Genomic DNA, 22,156 nt, shown 5'->3' on the forward strand with positions numbered 1-22,156 from the left:
TAGCAGTCAAAGAATTCACTTTTCTACTCACTAGTTGGCTGAACTTTGCCATGTTGGTTCCTTTCTCAGAACCCTCCTTTACTCAGCTTCAAATTGGGCATAACAGTGCTACAGAGGTGTTTCATGGGAAGGGCCTGGCTGGAAATAGGAGCTAAAAGTGGTCAGGATTATTGTATGATCTGTATCTTGCATAGTATCAGAGTCAAGGTCATAGACCAGGTGCATCTTCATCCAGCCTGGCTGGGAACTGCTGTCACTCCAGAGCCCCCAGGTGACAGATTTACTCCAAGGACAGATAATGGGTTGTGGACTCAAAATGGGGACATTGTGAGAGACATAAAGGGACCAGCCTTCCGGGTGGTCCAATGCCATACCACCTCTGGACTGTTTTTGTTTTGTAGCCTTTCTTTGAATCTTTCTTTGGTTGAAATCCAATTTAACATGACACTTTTTAGTTAATATAGATGTGGTACCCATAAAGTTACACGTTAATATTAAATATAATATATATTTAGGTTATATATTAAAGTAAGTAAGTTATCTCCTTCAAGTCTTTCCTCCAACGAACTTACTCAGAGTGGTCTCCCTCGTCTACCCAAAATAAAATCCAACCTTCTTCACAGCACCCCTTCTCTTCTGCTTTATTTTCTTGGCAATTTTTACCTTCTAATATACTATTTAATTTTTATTTTGTTCATATTTTGTTTTTCTCCTCTGACCAAAATACATGCCCCATAGGAGCAAAGATTTTGATTAAAAAAAAAAAAATCTGAATAGTCTTTTTTCCCAGTGTGTGGTATTTCATAGGAAGTCAGTATTGAAAAACATTATCTTGTTGCTTTTCTCCCTGAATTTCTAGGACTTGAGTTTATTTTAACATAAACTCATTCATTAAATGGTTTTTATTTTCATAGTTGAGATAAAATTCCAGACATAGAAGCTCTCATTCGCATACTCAAATATTTTACATGGCCCATCATTTATGAAAACCAAAATAATTTCCCAGTTGTCCAGGGTGATATATTTTTCTCTGGGATAAGAGGCCTGCAGGTTGCCTTTGTCTATTTCATGAAAAGAAGTAAAATTTAGAAGTGTCTCTTCAATGCATGATCTTTGTTCCCACAGTATTATTAGAGACTTCTAAGACTGTAATGCTAGTCAGAGATACTGCCTAATAGATAGTAGTTAAAGACTTTAGTCTTGACACAAGCAATGCAGTGAAATTGCTCTGAAAGGGTAAAGAAAAAAAAAGAAAGTCCATCTGCTCCATTTCTCTCAGTGTGAAAATACTTGTTTATAAATTGTCAACTCCATATATGTGTGTGTATGTTGCTTTTGAAATAATGGTTATTTCAAGCAAGTAAAAAACTTTACTTCTGTCATCTATACATAACATTAGTATGAAAATAATGAGACTGTTTTCTGGTGACTTGATCGATCCATTGAATTTTTAGATGCCAGTTAAGTGACTAAGGCAGATGAGGTGACAACATTTTTTTTTATCTTTTTTTAAGTACTATAATGGAAACATAAATTACAGTATGTTTGTATAAAGGAATCATTTAATAAAATAACATAGATTTGTGTGGGTTGAGAGGGAGGAAGGGTAGCATTCTCATAGAGAAGGATAAAATGGTACATAATTCAAGATCACAGGCAGCTTAATCACATAAATATAAATAGAGACAACCCATTTTATTTGTTGGCTTTTGCTTTTGTATTTTTATCCTGGAACTTTATTTTGCTTAACTAGCAGAGATTTTTTCTTTCCCTTTCCTTGAGTAACTATTTTTTTATCCCTGAGTATGGGGAGAGGGAAGAGGCTTAAAATCACAGTAAGAAAATAGGAGGAAGGACTAAGCCATCTTTGTCTGTAGGTTATAACCTGCATTTATTATTTTTAAGGGGTTAAGACACAGCTGCCATGGTCTGCAGAAAAAAGGGATCATCCTGGCTGGTTCTCTGGTTCTTCTGTTCAGAAGCATTTCAGCCTAAGCATAGTGAACTTCCTAGAATACCACTCTCATCAGCTGATGGAAGCTGAGCTTGTGTTGTAAGCAGTGCATATTATTGTATACAATTTACTGCAAAGGGGAGTGATATGAATAGAGAATGGATACAGTAGCTTACTGCGTGCTAGCAGGTCTTTTCTGGGCTCCTAAATGTTAACTGGATAGTAATGTAAGTTATTACACTCATTAAATTAGGCCACAAACAAGTCAACAGTGATTCAGCAAAATGGCTTTGTTTGTATAGTGCAAGGAAGTCTGATAGATATCCAGTCACACATTTATGGCTAAATGGATGAAGATTTTAACATTACAGCCTAATAAAAACCCCATACTGTGTGATTAAATAAGAGGGAAAGCAGTAAAAAAGAGAACGCATAATGACGGTAACATGTAGGTCAGTTACAATTTAATTGTCATTGCACTTCATTGCTAACATATCAATTCTCTGCTGCTTAGCTGAGCAGAAAACAACAACTTAACATGTACACTGGGCCCACTGACGAGTCATCAAACCCCCACTTCCATCACCTGCTTTTGACTACTTCCTTAACAACCACATGAAGTCTTCCTGCTTTAATAGGATAATCTCGCTGAAAGCTCCTGCTGATTATTTCTTCCCATGCTCAATGCATCAATGATCAGTAAATTTACTTCACACTCTACATAGATGCTAAAATTAGATTGTTTGCATTACAACTTTCAATACTTCTGCAACAAGAAACACCTGCCTGCAGATTTATATTGTTTTTTTTAATGGTTTAAAATAAAGATAGCCTCACCATGGCGATACCTTGATGTACTATATCGGAGGCGCACAATGGCTGATCATTTTTCTTACTTATCCAATTTGTACTGTATTTCTTGCCATATAAGGTGTAGCTTCATTATCATTAATTGCAGCTTTAGAAAAACCGAGGAAGTATTTATTCTTGCCAACTTTGCGGCAATTTTACTTATTCAGTGCAACTAAGGGGGGTGGGAAGTAAAAAAGCCCTGTATATTTAACTTTTTTCTCTCTGAATCTGGATAATTCACATAGTTCTCAAAGGGGCTTTGGCACCTTTTTAAAATGTTAGCTCTAAAGAATTGTCTGTCTAGCACACTTAGGCTGATCTATAGTAAAGACTTAACTGAGTACATAACCAAACTATTAATTCAGATGCCTAAGGTGACATTTTTTATCCGGCTCAGCGTAGTATATTCCATATAGAGTAGAGCACAGCTCCTCATGGAAAAAATGATCCAGAAAAAGCTAGGTAACTTTATTAGGGTGATTAACCGCATCAACAATTTTTCTTCTCATTCGAAATCTCATTTTAATTTGGATTTCTGGGAATCGGGCCCATAGATTCCAAATGTCTCTAATATGCTCTCTATGGGTAGATTTTATTCCTTTTGCACGTCTTTGTACATATCTAGATAGAATTATGTGGCATCTAAGCACAAGAATAAGGACCTGGATTTCAAGATCATGGACAAGCAAAGCAAAAACCCCAGAAATAGGTTCTACCCCTGGATTGATGTCCAAGGGAGCCACTAAGCAGTGAAAGTTATCTGGTGTACCTTGGAGATTTGGATGGCCTTGCAGTTACTTCCAAGACTGGCAGCTCATGAATCCCTGAATTCTTACTGAAGGATCAAAGATGGATGGGTTACTAATCCAAGGCTGTCATGATTAAGAAAATATTCATAAGAGCCACCTTCCTGTATTCATTTCTTTCTTCTTTATTGACTGTGGAATGGGAAGTCCTTTGAGTTCAACAAGGGAGAAAAACAAAGTAATACAGTATTTTTCATTTCCATGATGCTTTATATAATGATTATGCAAAGTGTTTAATGAATGAGTAAATGTTCTTGACATTTTGTAGATAAGACATGTAAGAGATTTGGACAAAAATAACAGTATGAATCAAAATTCATCTGTGGTGCTCCAAACACCTGATTTTCTGCATGTAACCTAGTCTACTCAAATGCACTGGGAAAGTGACTGTCTTCTCTTGACATTATTCTTTGACATGTGTTCTGATCATCAGTACAGGTCAGATTGGTTCCTCCAGCCTGGGCAGCTTTCTTACCATCATGGATAATGGTCTAGTGGGACTGATGACACTTATTGCCATCTAAGAAATGAATGCTGCTGATATGCAGAGACTCTTTGACTAGGTAGTACACCTTGCAGACACTCGAGCAACTGAGGCTAAGGAAGACCTATCATCTCTGAATTATCTGATCAGACTTTTTATTTTTAACTGGTCTGTTAAGTGTTCATGTACATTTCTCTGTGTCCCTGTTAGAAATAAACTGTCCCTGTTAGAAATAAGTAAAAGACTCATTTTCACAAGTAACATATATTATCTAGGGGGGATAAATGTATTGATTTTGCCATAAAAATGAGCTCTGTAGATTTACAAGTGCCTGGCTAGCTAAATATAGAACTGTGATAAATTCAAGTTCACAACAATGGATTTAACCACATTATTATCCAAATAATCCACTTAACCATGTTTTAACCTCTCTGAAAATAGCTGGAAGAAGGATTGGAGGAGAGAGTGTTTTCAGGTGTTTTTGGATGATATTTTTGAATCATATCTCCCACTTGTCTAATTTTTAAACCTTGACCAAAAATGCCATGCTCATTTTATCTTTGAATCAAAGGGAACTTGGCAGATTTCCTAATGACAAACTCCATTCAGTGACTTAAAGCAGTGATTCATCACCCAGCATATAAATATCTCGATTCTTGGTGCTAGCTGCTTCACATGTGAAAGCCAGTCGGTGTTCTCTGGGGCCATTTTAGATTTGTTTCTCTCAAAGCAGTAGGAGACCAGGACCTAGGCATGGAATGAGGGAGGTGAAGTTCCATTACACACTGCGTGTGTCTGTGTGTGTGGGGGGGAGGGGGGCCGTGGGTGTGTGTGAGCAAATGCATGAGGCTGATGTAATGCTTGATTTGGCAGGATGGGATACCACTTTCTCCAACAGTTGCCTTTTATAAGCTTATCTGAAACCCTGACACAATTTTTGGAAGCTCATTAGACTTAAGAGTGATTGCAAATGAAAGAGGATGCATGGTTACTCACTGACATTCATGCCTGCTTTTTAAATCTTATGCTGTATTGTTGCAGACCTTGATTTCACACTCAGATGCTTAACCCCACATTAATATGTGTCTTCTTTCCCAAGATGAACACAGTTGCCTTTGCTATCTGGCATTATCATTCCCCGCCAACAAAATGGATTGCAGGAAATTCAGTGGTGAGTGGGGGCGGGGACACAGCAATGATGTCTCAAAATTTTAACCATGATTTGTCCATTTATTCTGTAATGCAATACATATATTTTTGAGAGCCTACTGTGGCAACCCAGTACCAGGCACCGTCGTGCAGATTCTTCTTGTGAGTTAGGTTCTTAAATAAAATGGCAGATGTTTTCATCTCCTAGGGTCATACCAGAAGTCTATTTCTTTTTATCTTTCCTTATTAAATTATGTTTACCTGAATACATCAGGTTCATTTCACCTAGGCAGGATGTCCCATTAAGCATGACAAGTAGAAGGTTGCAAGATTAATGCCCTTCTTGAGCTTGAATTAGTGTGTCAGCATCTTTCCAGATCTGGGACCAGAGTCTATAGGAAGTATTCCATAATGGACCTTAGCCTCTAACTGAACTGCTCTAATATTATTCCTATAACAAGACTACTTTTAAAGAGCCTCATTATTGGCTTCATTAGATATGTTACTTGCATCAGTGGCTGTAGTTATGCGTATAATATAGGAGAGGTTAACATAGCATATTTTTTATGTTTTCTATGGCATACAGCTTGAAGTAGCCAAAAGGTTTATGGCGATGTAATTGGTAGTTAGTGTGAAATTTGTAAGACAAATAGACGATATCTAGGGTAACCCCTCTAATCCTCTTCTTTCAGGTTTTTACAGCCACCAAAGGGCCTCATTAAAACAGCAGTCAGCACCTAGTGAAAAGATACAGTGCTTAGAGTGCCCAAAAGTGACAGAAAATCTGCATTTTGTAAATCTGACACCTTTGATCGATTATACAGTGTGAAGCCATTTCTTCTAAGCGTTATGATAATACTTCAGGTTCTCTTCTGAATCCAGCTTTGCTATATGTTCACTAGCTATAACAATGTGAAAAAGAGTCAACTGATAAAGCTTAGGAAATAAAGAGGAACCTTTTTCTACGGCACAAAGCTCTTTGCAAGCAAAAGGGCTGGAAAGCACCATTGGCATTTCCAAGGACCATGTAATCTTGGGGTACCGCTCCAATAAAAATGGGGATACCGCTTATGAATATGCCAGCGTTTGTGTATATGGAGGTGAAACAACCTGCAGGCTTCCAGGAAGGAAAAAGTATTAGTATTTTTCATCTATTTTTAGATTAATGTTTTACAATTATACCCAGGCTAAGACAATTAATGAAAACCTTACTCTTCATTTTACAAAGTGAAAGTGGAAGTTGCTCAGTAGATTCCGACTCTTTGCAACCCCATGGAGTACAGTCCATGGAATTCTTCAGGCCAGAATACTGGAGTGAGTAGCCTTTCCCTTCTCCAGGGGATCTTCCCAACCCAGAAATCGAACTGGGGTCTCCTGCATTGCAGGGGGATTCTTTACCAACTGAGCTATCAAGAAACCTTTGAAATTTGAGACTTCAGAATGAGGGGGTCAAATGAAATGATACAAATTTTGGAAAACTTATAATGTAGTTCTATGTGGCTGGCATGTGGAGCAGGCCTTATGAAAATGACACTGAGTTTCAGAAGCATTATTGCAGATATCCTAAACAAAGATTGTCTCCTTCCAAGCCCTCCATACCTTCTCCCATGCCAACAGAGGTGTTTGGGTTGGTCTCTTTTACTCAGACTCTAGACCCCAATGCCCCAATCAGGAAGATTTGTTTGGGTAACTGACAACAAAGATAGAAACTAAAATTAGAGGATCTGTAGAAGAAATATTCTTTTAAAATTCTGTTAAATGTAAATTTACATTTTCATCATAGCTAGAAGGGAGGAAGGTGTGGAACAGCACTTAAGTGTGATTATTCTCTATTTTTGAGAATAGAATATTTTGGGGAAGATTTGAGAACGTTTACTAATTATGAAAGGACCAAAATGGAAGGGTGACCTCTCCTGAGTCCTTTGTTCTGCCTAAGATTGAACATTGTCCTGTGTATATATTTCCATCAATTTCAGCAAAGGGAGAAAAGCCCATTTCCCACTCTCTCATTCTTTCCGTTTTTTTGATCAAATGATATTGAAGTAAAGTTTTTGTTTACAGAAACTTCCAAAAAACTAGCTAGACCATTTTGATCTGTATGATTTATGCATTTTGTGATGAGTATAAACTGCTTAATACAGTAGTAGAGTATCTTTATGAGAAGTTAAGAGTAGACACAATGATTGAAAAGCATCTTGCATCATTTATGGTTTGAGTACATAGCATGATAATAGAACATTATTTGTAAGAAGCTATCATTCAAATCTTATCTGACCATTGTCTGTATTTTAGAATTGTAAGTCTTCGAGGACAGATGGATAATCTGATTTAAACATGCCAAGGTAATTGCCCCTCTTTCCCCTTAAATGTGCATGGCTATAAATGCCTGCTGAAATTTCCTTTTCAGAGTTTTATGTATACTCATTTTGAATCAGTTTATTAAAAGGGCTAGATTTTTTCCCATTGTTGTAAAAGAAACCAGTTTTCATTTAAATGATTTCATTTAGGTATTTGCAGTTATTAATAATACAGTTTACAAAGGGAAACATTTTAATGACAGGAACCTTGGAACGAATCCTTGAGAATTTGGAATGGATATTACTTTCTCTTATAATAATCTGGAGCCAGTATCTACTTTTGTTGAATGCACCGATTTTTTTTTTTTTTTTTGAGGGTCAGAGGTATTAAATTTTAGTCAGTTGCTAGAGGGAGTGGCAAGCCTCTTGGCTGAGAAATTTACTTGAAATTACACTTTGGGAGAAAAAAAAAGAGAAAATTGCCTCATCAGATCCATCTTTCAACCAACAAACCCTCCAACTCTCACTGTTCTTAATTGTTGACCCCTACCATCTGTGTCACGCAATGTGGCAGGAACTCTTTCTTCAAATAAAGATCCATGTTACCTCATCAGAATGTACTTGTTAAAAGTGATAATGGTTTACAATCGGTACTTAGCCATATGAAATACAATACCCTCTTTTAAAATGTGGAGGTTTGGGGCCTAAGTTAATACCTTGGTACATAAATCATTACATTATCTGAAAAATCACTTGATTCCAGGGGAGAATATCTGAAATGCTTTTGTTAGCTTCAGAGTTTGAAATGCAGAATTTATTTAATTTAGGAAAGGAAGTTATTGTGTGATGTCTGTTGCTAACTGTTGAGTGGCACTTAGCCTTTAAAAAGCTGCCCTTACATAGATAGTACCAACAGTAGAAAATGAATGGAAGGAAATTAAATACTTTCTCATCAAATAAATTTTTAAAAATCTGAAATATAGGAGGCATTAGATAAATGAGACGGGACTTACAAAAATCACCATCTTTTAGAGTGAATTCTCTTGGTGTCTATAGCTTGTCTTGCCCTAAAAAATGAACTTTAAGGGACATTGTGAACAGAATGTGTGGGTTTAAAATTCAGTGGATTATCTACATCTGTTAGGTGAGAATGAAACCATGCTGAAATAATGTATTCTTGTGTTTTAGAGCTATCACTGCCAAAGGCTACTGACTTGTAGCCTATCAACATCTGTGTTACTTCTTTGGATTTACTGATTCAATGTGTCTAAACATTTCATTTGCCTCTGGAATTTTTTAAAGTTGTTTTAAGCCTCTGTTGGATGTACTATTTCATTGAAAGATATTATTAGCAAATATTAGTTAAGGGATTATATGTACAATTAGCCCTAAATCACATTAACTGAATGTTGTGATTTGTATTATTGAAAGAACGTGACACTCTTGAAACGGTAAATAATGGAATAAAAATAAATAACAGTACCTGTATTTTGACAGTGATATTCCACCTCTGGTTTTCCCGTGCGCAAGCGTAAACACGCATACAGTCGCTAGCTCACACACACACACACACACACACAATCATTCAAATGCCTTTTCTTTCTCTGACAAAAATATTCATTAAAAACATTTCACTGTGCTGCCTTTTAATATAGCACAGGCATTCAACCTGCGCAGGAAGCTTCCTGGAACCGCACAAATACTGTGTAATTATCTGGTGGCTCCCTGCTGGCTGCTGCATATTCCAAGCACAAAGTGAGCAGTGCATTTCCAGAGCCTGACTCCTGTCTTCATTGTCCCTGCTTGGAATACGAAGCCTCACTTCATTATAGGAGACCTGATCAAACTTGATAGATTTAGCCATTATTCTTGACTGTGTCAACTTTCCACAGTTTTTTTTTTTTTTTTCCCTTCCTTGGGCTCTTCTGTTTTACCACCCAGGGAATGCAGAATATTCTGAGTCTGGGTTTCTCTCTTTCTTGCCTATTCTCTTTCTTCCCTCCCTCCCTCTCTCTCTCTCTGGGCTCTCCCCATCCCCCCCTTCTCCATCCACCCCACTCCTTTCACCATCTCACCCCCTCTTTTCTCCCCTCTCCCACCCAAACAAACCAAGGATTCAACAAATAATGTTCCTTCCACATCATGTGATTCAAGGAAAATAAGGCTTGCAATTTTTCTCTCAATTGTCCTCTTTGGGTTTGATTTTTCAGTTACTATAAAAGAATTCTGCTGCGATGTTGACATACAAGGCAGAAACACTTTGAAAATCCTTTTTCTATTTCCTCTTAGTAGCACCGTAACTTTTGCTCTCTGATGTTGTGATGATGGTTGGGTGTTTTCTCTCTCTCTCTTGTTTTTTTTTTTTTTGGGCTGTTTTATAACAACTTTCAAGGAGTACTTCAGAGTTCGCATTTTCAAGGATCATTCACATCACTGTATTGTATCGAATTTTATAAACGTCGCGGTGCATTTTCTTTGCAAAAGGCATCAGATCATTCTCTAGGCAAATACAGATGTTGGTACAACTGGTTTAGCATAACAGATTGCTTTGTAGTTTTTGAGAGTTGCTATGCAACAATAGAGAATAATATCATAGCTCCACCAAAATTTTAAAAGATCAAAAAATTAATGCACGCTGCAGCACCATAATTAGGATCACACGCTGATCCCTCAAACTGTCATGGAGCAAGTTAATCAATATGTCAGGTATTTGCTACTGACCTTACAATGCTTATAAGGTCAGTTTATCATTACTCTAGTTAATGAATATGTTTTGTGGTGAGATTTTATTCACTGAGTTTTTTTTTTTTTTTTTGTACATACATATTTCCCTTTGATGGACCCCAAGCACTATTTTAAAGTAGAAAATAATGGTTCATGTTTAGGTCTGCTTATTAAGTGCAAATTATTAGCACAGTGAAAAGGAAGGATGTTGGAAAGTCCTGTCACTCTTCTCCCCAAACCCCTCCCATCCCCTTGGTTATGTTTATTTTTTGAAAGCAAATGCCAGGCTCCCCATAGAATGCCTTTCAACAAGTTTGCTCCCAGGATGCGTCTTGTAGAGTCTGGTTCTATGCCACAGAAATAAAGCAAGACGCTAGTATAGCTTGAATTTAATGTTATCCTCCTCAAATTAAAAATAAAATAATTATTTTTTTCAGAGTGGCATGTTCAGTCACACCAAAAGCTTCACAGCGTCTTAAAATGTAAATTGCCGTGAAGCAACACAAAGGAGAAAGGGAAGATTGTGAAGGCAATCGTACTGATCACTTAATTCAGTCGCTGCATATCCACTTGGCATAAGGTAATTAGAGTGCCACATTGCTGTAAAGACAGAAAGCTTAGGGTCCCATTCCGACTCACCCAGACGATAATACATGATTAGAAGTCAGTGACAGATCACAACTGCTGAATGACCCACCAAGGTCTTATCAAGGGCAAATCACATAATTAGCATGCACTTGGCTGGCAGAGGAGTGCAATGCTATTGTTCCCGCACAATCAAATTAGCCCCGCCAATGAGGTCAGTGTTCTGTGACCTTAACGACATTTCATGTTTTATCCCCACCCCCCGTCACACACACGCACACATGCACGCATGTGATCTGCACGCCTGCACCTGCACTTAAACCGCACCTGAGTTCTGTGGACACTAAAAACATGTTTCACAGACACAGTTTTGAAGTACACTCCATTGACTCTTCAGTTCGTCACGTATGGAATGAGGAATGAGGAATGCAGCTAATGTAGTCTGACCCAGGGGGACACATATGTAATGGAGCTACTTTGACATAAATTCAAGCATCTAGTGAGGCCCAGATCTCAAGTTATTTGCTCTTCATACATCTGCACCATCCCATGTGTACTAATGAAGTCTGAGCTCAAGCTCAGGTCTCCCTTTCCTTCTCGAAATCAAAAAAACCCAGGTGACATGTGCACCCTGCCTCCAGCCCGTTGACATTGCCCTCAAGGGTTGTCCATCTCTGTGACCCAGAACTTCTCTCAGAAAGGATGGTGTTTTGGAAATGGCTGAGGTTCCTTGTAGCTCCAGAGTATGCTTGCAGCCAAAGTCTCACCCCAACCATTGTCCACTGAGTTCAGTGGTTGCATGTCTGAAGCTTTCCTTGCTGGGCTGACATGATAGCCTGCAAAGTTAGCATCTTCTTTCCATTTTTAGCCCAGTGGAGATCCAGGCAGGACCCTTCAGGGAAACAACCTGAAGGCCTAGTGTGGAGACTGTTTTGTTTATCAGCCTTAAAGTCACTTTCTCATGTGTTCTCCACACTTGATCCCTTGTTCACTGCACACAGGGGTTGCTTGGTAGTCAGCAAAGAGCTGGAGTTTGTTGCCTCTGCCCTGTGACTTCTGTCATTCAGCTCTGCTCCCTCTGACCCAGGTATCACCATGGCCCAGACTCCTGGATCCCATTCTCCTAACACTGCTGCTGCTGCTAAGTCGCTTCAGTCGTGTCCGACTCTGTGCGACCCCATAGATGGCATCCCATCAGGCTCCCCCGTCCCTGGGATTCTCCAGGCAAGAACACTGGAGTGGGGTGCCATCGCCTTCTCCATCTCCTGAAACTGCTTGCTACCAAATTTTGTATTGATTCTTTTAAAGAAATTATTTACATCCTATCAAATTAAAACTGGGTTTTGAGTCCTTTAATGAGAAGAGCTTTAATGAGTCCTTCAATTTAAAAGCTCAATGACTTCATGTTTTTGTTCACCAAATCTTGCTCAAACATGACTCACATTTACTACTATTAAGATAAGGTTGAGGTTTCATGACTTTTCAAACACATGAGTGGCTCAGTGATAGAGAATCCACCTGCTAAGCAGGAAATGTAGGTTTAATTCCTGGGTCGGGAAGACCCCTTGGAGAAGGAAATAGCAACCCACTCCAGTATTCTTGCCTGGGGAATCCTATAGACAGAAAAGCCTAGTGGGTTACATTCCATGGGGTCGCAAAGAGTTCAATAGGACTTCGCGACTAAACTAACCCCACTAGTCCACATTGAGGGGCTAATGAGATGTCTAGAGAACACTAATTTGTGTAAGAGGAAAGAGGGACTCTGGCTTGAGGCTGGTGTTGTGGGGATGGATGCTACAGGAGAGGTGGAGAATCTTTGCTGCCTGGTACAGTCAAGAAGCGGTGGATGTGAATATCAGATGACTGGAGTCTAGTCCTGGCTTTGAACTTGGCCAAGGCTTTTTTCATTCTTGAATTCAATATCTTCGTCTGCAAAATGACTAGATGTGATAAGAAGCTCTCCCTGATCCTTCCTAGCTGTAGCAGTCTATGTTTCTAAAACCTGTGTGGAAGCTTTGCCCCAGTCCATTTGGTTATATGTCCTAATCAACTGGAATACTTAACATTCACACTGATGGATAGCAATGTTGCAGGTAGGGGACCAAGACCTTGGGCATGGGGACAAGACCACACACAGGGAGGAGAGGGGTACGAGTACATCTATTGTCTACAAGAGTTCCTCCCCCTGCACCAACGTTCCATGCATACACCTTCTATAATTAAACACTAAAGAAGGGGAGAAGCCAATGAGAGCACAACTGATTTATGGTTAAATAATACATTCCCAAAGTGTCAGTGAGAAGGCAAGTTCAGCTTTGAGCCAATTAAATAATTCCAGCTCCAGCTTAGACTCTTCTGTAATTGTTCTATTTTGTGATGCTTGCATTTTCATGGGCAGTGCATTTCTACCTCTGCACCATGCTACTGTTATCTTTCCAAACTTATTTTCTTGGGTAAATAAAGGATTTCACTTGACTTCCATTCTCTGGAGCTGAACTACATGGATATTTTAAGAGAAAGAGACTTAAATTAGAGGTTAGCTGTGCAGGATTGTCCCTAAGAATTCATTTCTAAAGTGTATTTCATTAATTACAAATGCCTTGGTCATTTGTACCAAACACGTGGATAAAACTTTTTTCCTGTATGGTGCAAAGATAATTTCTAAAGGTGTTGTTGATCATGCAAACACAGGGACATTTCAGTGAAAATTAAAATTGCCTGTCTATAGAACAGTGGCAGCATTCAGTGTGCCACGAAAGTTCCTGAAAACATTGTTTTTATAATGATTGTGATAAGCTGTTCCATCCTCCTGATATTTAGCCTTCATGGTAACTTCTTTTTGATGAAAATTATAGCAAATTATGCACAAAGGAGCAGTTTTTATACTTGTAATGAAAATATTAAAAAGGGACCCATTTCTACCAATTGTCTATCTAATAGCGATTTTACAGCATCTGTAAAATATAGGCACTGCATCTGACAGCACAGTGTCTGCGATAAGGGTGTGTGCCAGTTTGCATAAGGTATCTTCATGTATATGCTCTTATATATATATATGCTTCATATATATGTATCACAGATAAATATAAATCATGGTGCCCAGTGTCTCAGGGGGACCCCGACCTTAGTCATCCAGGGCAAACCATGAAAGTTCCCTAACAAGCAGGATTAAAATTCACTCCTTTCAACCATCCCAGGCATTTATTCCTTCCTTTTCATTGAGCTACATTTGTCTGATTTAACAAGATAAGATTTGAGTGCTGATGCAGCCCGTTGTTAATGTAGCAGCCGCATCCACCATACCATCGACACTCGGCATCAGAGGAATGCATAAATCAGGTATTCAAAAAAAATTAGATATGCAGCACACCAGTTTTATAGTCCCAGCCTCAGAAATTGAAATGGCCCAGATTAATGTATTATATCTTACACACTGTCCGAGTGAATCAACTTTAATATATTGAACAGATTCGCAGAACAAGACTTTGTTATCTAAGGCGCACTCGGAAGAAGGAATTGACCTGAGGATTTGATTTGGTTCAGGTAGTTCATGTTGTACAGCAGCATTTGAATAGTTTCACATAAAAATAAAATTTGTATTAGAAATATTTCACATCATCATTTCTGGGCTCATCTGCACGGCAGCTTTGCAGAGGGCCAATATTATAGAAACAATGTCCGGCCAAGATATGATTTTAACCTTTGCTTCTGACATGGCAAAACAATATAATTGTAATTTTAATGCAAGCTGCTGTTTCTCGGCAAGGCAGCTTGTACAGGCTGACTTTAGTTTGGATTGCGACTGGAAATGAAATGCCCATTGAATTGCTCATACAATAGAAGCATCACAGTTTGTAGCATTCCATTCCCAAAGGCTCAGTCGGGGCTAAAGCTGTTCTGTGAAGAAGCTGCTTTTTTATACGGTTGGATTCCATTCCAGGGAAGGACCGGCTTGGAAGCATCATGGGCTTGTGAGGACGGTAGCTCTTTTCCTTGCCAGGTTGGGATAGCCATGGTGAGGAAACAATTTGGGGATTTGCAGGCAGAGATGATGTGGTCCTTCCCCCCTGAGTACCCGGAACCGGGGGAGGGAAGGATGGGGAAAGGAGCAAAACTTGAAGTCTGGGAGATATAGTTTGTATTTGGGGGTTCATGGCCAAGTGCTTCATTCTCCCATGACTTTCTCTTGTTCCACACTCTAGAGGGTCCTGTTTGTGTAATCTCAAGACCTACAAGATCGTGTTCTCTTTCCAGGGATGGAGCCTGAAATCCTGTCTTGTATTTCTCCACAATGTCAGCTGTGTGGTCCACAACCCTTCCCTGCCCTGCCCTGATATGGGGGCTTCCCTGGTGGCTCAGATGGTAAAGAATCTGCTTGCAGTGCAGGAGACCCTGTTTCGATCCTTGGGTTGGGAAAATCCCCTGGAGAAGGCAGTGGTTACCCACTCCAGTATTCTTGCCTGGAGAATTCCATGAACAGAGGAGCCTGGTAGGCTATGGTCCATGGGGTCACAAAGAGTCACCCACCCCAGAGATGAGATTCTACCTGTAGAATGCAGTTGATAGAACAAATGTTCTTAGTAACCATGATGATTTTTCTCATGGAACTCAGAAAATCTCTGTATTCCTAAAGTGTTTGGAATGAGAGAAACAGAGAAGAGGTACTAAATGTCAAGACAGCAAACAGATCCATAACAGGTCAAACACTAGTTCCTATTTCATGAAGATGTAAGGAAATCGAGAAGTTGCAAGGAAAAGCACACTTCTTTCTAGGATGGCACCCCAGCCCCTGCTGACATTTATACAAATTCCTTTGCCTATTTAATCCAGTTAGCCTTGCCTGTTTCCCATAGCTTTGATTTATTCTGTTCTTACAGATATCAGAGGTCCAAATAAGCTACCCAGATAGCAACAACTGAAAGACTTGTTTTGGTATATTCAGTCAGTTTCATGGTAGATGGCAAATGCCTGCTTTTCTTGGATGGGTGAAGCTAGACGTGAACATGTTTGACGTCAGAAATCTGGCTGTGTTTTCACCAGCCTGATTCTTTTTTTACCTGCCTAATTCTCCTTTACTCTCCAGATGTCAATATAGGCGTCTTTTGTAACTGGGAACCTAAACCTCAGCCCTCTTTTGGCAACTCCCTCCAATCCCCCAGCCGCACCCAGGACGGCTACCCTCCTGCAGGCTTAGCTAGCATCCTGGGTTTCTCTCTGTCACACATTTACCTGCTGTTTGTAACTGCTGATTTAAGTCTCTTTCTTCCAGAAGAACTCAAGCTCTTTAAAACAAATTTTTTTTTTCATAATTTTATTTTTCTCTTAGTACAGGAGAATTTTTCTGTGCCTGGCACAGGAAAGATTTTTGTTAAGTGTCAATGGAATTCACTTATTCAATCCATAAATATTTTTGAATGCCTACTAACGTTGTCTGCATTGTTCTAAGTCCCGGGGACATAGCAGTGAACACGGCAAAGTCCTTTCTCTCACACAGCTTACATTTTAAGATGGGAGAGAGACATCATCTAACAAATATTAAATGAGCCCATGAAATTGCCAGTATTTGACCACAGAAGATCTTTAAAAAAAACATATATGGTCCAGCCTAATACTTGGTATGTCATGGGGAGATAATGAGCACTTCAGTGCAATAATGGTGTTTGACAACATCATCTGAGCCATGTTACCATCTGAAGGGCTCCTGCCTGAGCTTATTATACTTTCGGGTAAAAATTCTCCAAACAGTATAGCACAAAAATCGGGCGCCATTAGTCAGAGGGAATATAATTGTAGCTGTAATGATTATTGAAACAACAATCTCGTCCTGTTAACATGTTACGCTGCAGAGTTTACGTGGCATGTCCAGGCCTTGCTTCTGATCTCAGGGGTCTCAGCGTGTCCTCAGAGCCCTGGTAAGCCTGCACTGGCCAAACCCTTCTGTATCCCGGGATGGGTCTGGGACCCATAGTATTCTCACTGTTCCCTGGTTCTCTTTCCTCATAAGCTCTGGTCCTGCATCAAGTTTCCAGTAAGTTACTGCCACCATGCTGGGGGCCAGTAAGGCAATGAAATGAGACCAGCCATATTTGGTCACCCTCCTCTGGCCCGAGCTGAGGAGTGCCAGAGACTACAACTGTATTGCAAGTGGTCAATGGGTCCCTTTCCCTCACTGATGCTTGCCCTCCTCAAAGGCGCTGTTGGGGCCCGACCTATGTGGGTGGAGCAGCCGTCAGAGGCGCTCAGGACACTGAGGGGACACGCTTTCCTCCTGCAGGCACATTCGGAGCCAGATCCCTCACAGTGGGTTCCCCTTATGCCATCCAGCTTTGACGGTGCGCATCCTCTGAGCTGGTGTGGGAAAGTGTCGCAAAAAGTGCTAACATTTCTACTAGTTTGGATCATTAATTTTCTCAACAGATTACTAAATCAAATGACTTAAAAAAAAAAGCTCTCCTACGCTGCCATTTCTAAAGTTTATTTTAAATGTTGTGTGCCCTGATTTTTTTTCTTCCTTTGCACTTTGTTTATTTTTTCCAGATTAAGCTTCATAGCTCTTTCATATGATAAATATTTTGTGTAAAAAATTGTATAGCTAACAGTGCTGCTTGGTAGCTTTTCTGGAATTAGAAAGGGCTGTTTAAAAAATAAAACAAACAAACGAGGAAAAGCAAAGCAAAGAGAAGCTTTTGCACAGGGTGAGTAAGATGCCTTTTTATTCCTCTAAGACGCTGGGGTTGACGAATGGACTTTGATCACTGATCTACTTGAGCTGACTAAAGGCCAAGGGCATGAGTCTTCTTTGGACCATTTCTAGAGGAGCTAATACAAGTGTGTTGGGTAGTCTAGAAGGGAATTTGTGGAAAAATTATCCCACATACCACTTACTAAGCACAGACTTTGTGCAGATCATTATGGGGAATATTCTTCCCATTTTACATCTAGGCAAACTGAGGTCTGGAGGGTTCACTGCGTGTACAAGTTTACATATCAATCAAGTATGGCAGGACCAGGGTTCAAATCCAAGTCCCCACCTCCAAAAACCTGTGCCCTCTCCACTCTTCCTCAGCTTCTGATAGGGCAGAGTTCTCAAGATAGTTAGATGGATCTCAACTGTTCTGCATTTGTCAGCAGGAGACATTCATATTAAAATTGAATTCCATTGTGTGTTTTCCCCCGGCTAGTTTAGGAAATTCTTGGCATCATTTCCCTTCTGCCTTTTGTTTGTTTGTTTGTGTTCGAGTTTTTGGCCTTCTTTCCGGAGGACTTGAACCTTTCCAAGACCTCTTCTCCTTGGTTCCCAAGTACCCTGACATCAGGACATGTTTCACAGTAAAGCGGACGATGGGGGAGAGATTTTTTCCCTGTGACACCTCTTCCTATTCTTGTCCTGACAGACAACTACAACTTGGATATCCACAATAACTTCCAGCGTACCTGTGTCATTCTTTTAAGATAAAAATGAAGCAGCTTCAACCTCCATTATTTAGGTTTCCCCAAGCTTTCTGGGAATGTGGAGAGAGAATAGGAAATGCTATGTTCTTCCAGCACCCTGACTCAAAATTCTCCCTTTCTCTGAACTGTCTCCACAAAGCTCAGCTGCACTCCTGAGCATTGTCTTCATTTCCTCAAGCACCACAAAAAAATGAGTTTTTATACATAGTATGTATTTATTGACAGTTTCTAACAGTGAAAAAGGATTCCAGAACAGGACAGAAAACAACTCTAAATTGACTGTGTGACATCTCTGCTCCTCTGAGTCTTAAATGTGGTCACTGCAGGGCCTATCCAGCTGGCCATGTTCTCCCCTAGGGCTCAGTCTCCGGTCATTGCACTTGCTCTTTCTACTGTAATCTTGAATGCCTCTGCTCGCCCCACAGATTTCCAGCCTTCTCCCACCCTCATCTTCCTAGTCCACTGAATAAAACTGAAAATTCCTGTGAAGATAGCTTGCCTAACAGTTGAATGCTATGTTTTCCCAAGATACAGTTTGATCAAGTTTCTACTTTTGCATAACCAAAAAGGCCCACCAGCTGTCTTAAAGAGCCCTCTCCCACTGAGAGGATTTCAGGAACTTTCTTAGAAAGACTCCATCATTCTTTTTTTGTAAAGGGCATTTTGCCTGTTGTACTAAGATTTTTTGCCCACCGGTCTGATCTGGGCTTGATCATACTTCAGAGTTAAGCCAATAGCCTGTCCTTTCCTGTCTCTGCTCTCTGCACACACTCAGTTGGTGTTTTCCTGACTTGAAAAGCAGGTTGGGGGATCCTTGAAATCTTTACCCGCCGGGGAACTGAGAGCTAGTCTTCGAATCTAGGTGTTGGTCCTCTTTTGCTTTTCTTCAGTCTCAACTATCATGCAATTCCAATGCCATGTGGACATAGCCAAAGTCCTTTCTTTTCATCCAGAACCTGACTTGGTTTGGTTGTAATTCACATGTAAATAGGCCATCCACAGTGCCTGAACTCATCAAAAGACAACTATAATATGAAGAATATGAAGCCTATGTGTAGTAATAGTAACTATGGTAAAGAATCTGCGTGCAGTGCAGGAGACCCAGGTTCAATCCCTGGATTGGGAAGTATTCTTATCTGGAGAATCCCATGAACAGAAGAGCCTGGTGGGCTACAGTCCATGGGGTCGAAAAAGCCAGACACGACTGAGTGACTTTCACTTTTCACCACATATTATTTTCTATGTGCAAGGTACCATGTCAACAGAACTTCTATCATTTAAGCTTTATCAAGTATTGTGCAGTGGAGAATGTTAGCCCATTTTACAGGTGGAAAAAAACCAAGACCTTGAGAATTTCGTGACTTGCACAAAGTCACAGAAGCAAGAGGAAAGGTTAGAACTTGAGTCTTTTTGTATCCAGCGTACAAGTTCACGAACATCTGATTGTGTCACCTCTCTACACAGGTGATACAAAATGTAGCCTGATACAAATACAGGATTTACTCATAATCTGAGCCCATGGGTTCCATGGCTTTAGGTCAATAATGAACAAATCCTAAAATCCATTAAAGCTAATTAAAGGAAAAGGAAGGTGCCACCAATTCAAGCATTTTCTCTGACCAGAGATAAACTTATCTTTGATTTAGTTATTTACATACCTAGGCAACTTCTTAAAGTCACTTAAAAATCTAGTCTTATCAGAACATCTTATAACAATCCATTGCTTATCATCTGACTTCCTTGGTGGCTCAGATGGTAAAGTGTCTGTCTACAATGTGGGAGACCTGGCTTCGATCCCTGGGTCGGGAAGATCCCCTAGAGAAGGAAATGGCAATCAACTCTTTGTCTTCTGGCAAATTTTTTTTTTTTTTTTTTTTTTTTTACAGCAGGTCATATCTTGGAGATCATCAAGTGAGTCAGTTTCTCTAAAATGTACCCAGTCAAGCATTTGGATAATGTCTAGAGCAACTAGTGGTGGGAGTTTAGAGTTGATTTTATGATGCTTCTAAAGGAGGATGTTTGCACTGTGATTCAGAACTCTCTTTGTGGCTTAACTTACATACACAGAATGCTTGAAGTGTCCTTACCTGAACACCATGGTTCTCTTCTGTGCCTCCTTTAAAAATGATGTTCTGCTGCTGTGAAGCCAGATGAATCATCAGTGGTTGGTACTGGAGAACCACACTTAAAAGAGAGCAAGCTGCTTTTAGGTTCCCCAAGGGCCTCCTGCTCCTAGGTCTGCAATCACTGTGGAATTGCACAGTAGCCCTTGGAGAGTCCCTTTTTGCTAAATATCTCTACAAGACAGGATACAGGGATCTGAAACTAAGAAACTCTTGACAACATCCTAAGAGCTAATCTAAACACTATCTAAAAATGAAAACTCAATCAAATCATCCAGAATTTTTAGCATTCATCATCTAGGTATTTTCAACCTTAGTATCAACCAAAGGAACCCATAGTATGTTCTTGGTCAAAGACCCTGCCCAAAAGGGGTGAAGTGACCTAGATGTTCTGAAGAATTTTTTAGTTTAATCGTAGATAATGAAAAGATTATCTAAACTTGGGATTTAGTGGTGAAAAAGATATTGGAAATGATCCAGTTTACCGGGTGAGTGGCCATGAGGATATGATTTAGCCCATCTTGGTCACATTGCTAATCCCCAAAGCAGCAGTAAAACAAAGTTCTCTTGCTTCTGGTTGAATCTTCTTGTAGTCATCTCGTTCTGTGGATTTCCTTTCTTGAGGGCAAGAGAAAGTGGTGACTAGACTATTCTACCTTCGACACTGGTTATGCAAGGCTGTTTCCACACGTGACATGCCTGCTTTGGGTGGATTTTCCACACATGTTGTTATGGCATCATCACCATCAGCAAACCTGTGCGGTGACTATACTGTATGTGCAAAGCCCCTAAGTCCAAGAAAGGATGGAAAGAGAGGTGAGATACCAGCTTACGCTTTGCTTTGTGGTTGTACCACTAAAAAATAATCATTTATGCACATCTAGAATTTCAGAGAACATAAAGAAGCCTAAAGAAAATCAAGTCTTGAGTCAAATCCATTTTAATGTGTTCAGCCTTCCCTGTAAACCAACTTTTTCATGAAAACATGTATGTAAAGGGATTTTGAAAATATTTAAGAAATGCAGATAGCTATGCTTTCTTAATGTAGTTAAGGGAAATCAATCCATGTGAATGAGAGGAGGAGGTGGGTATTCAGTGGCTACACCTGCGAGCCTGGGTCACAGTAAGGTGAATTTCATAGGATAAATTCAGATTTTTGAAGCTATTGGCATAGAGTCATGATTGAAGTACTGTATGCATTGTGAAGAAGGTAGGAAAGACCAACAAATAATAGCATAGCAACAAGCTCACAAAAAGAAGACAAGGCTAATTTTATTAATTTGGTGGGTTTTGCTTTTAAGGAAGCCCTGAAGGGCTCATATATTAGAAATTTTATTCCCAAGGAAGCCCTCATAAGCTAAAAACAAATGTGCATTTTCTTCTCGAATGAGACAAAATTAATTGGGTATTTGTTACTATCTCAAAATTCTGGCTTTTATGACATGCCATTCATTTTGAAAAAAATAATGAAAGCATTTCAGACTTGCCCCCTGCCATGCAGAGAGTTAGTGATCTCGTACCTCGTTGAGTCCCCCAGACCGCTGGTCTTCAGATTTTCTCTTTCTTGAGAAGAACGCCTCCACCCACTGGCTCTCCCACCAGCAATGCTGCTTCCACCACACACCAGCACAAAGCACAGATTGCTGCCCAGCTCCTTGGAGAGGGGCCAGTGCATTTGTCAGGAATTGAAAAGTTTTGGAGCCAGTTTGAGGACTTTCTGGTACACAAAG

General features: G+C 39.8%; 1 long non-coding RNA gene and 1 pseudogene across 2 annotated transcripts in view; both read left to right on the forward strand.

Annotated features, from left to right (window-relative positions):
* LOC107132926 (uncharacterized) overlaps positions 1-22,156 on the forward strand; it is a 597,452-nt gene that overhangs the window by 513,015 nt on the left and 62,281 nt on the right. The window lies entirely within an intron of this gene.
* Positions 1,584-1,727, forward strand: LOC112448938 (uncharacterized; annotated as a pseudogene).

This window comes from Bos taurus, chromosome 11 (genome assembly GCF_002263795.3).
Source record: "Bos taurus isolate L1 Dominette 01449 registration number 42190680 breed Hereford chromosome 11, ARS-UCD2.0, whole genome shotgun sequence".
Classification (NCBI taxonomy): Eukaryota; Metazoa; Chordata; class Mammalia; order Artiodactyla; family Bovidae; genus Bos; species Bos taurus.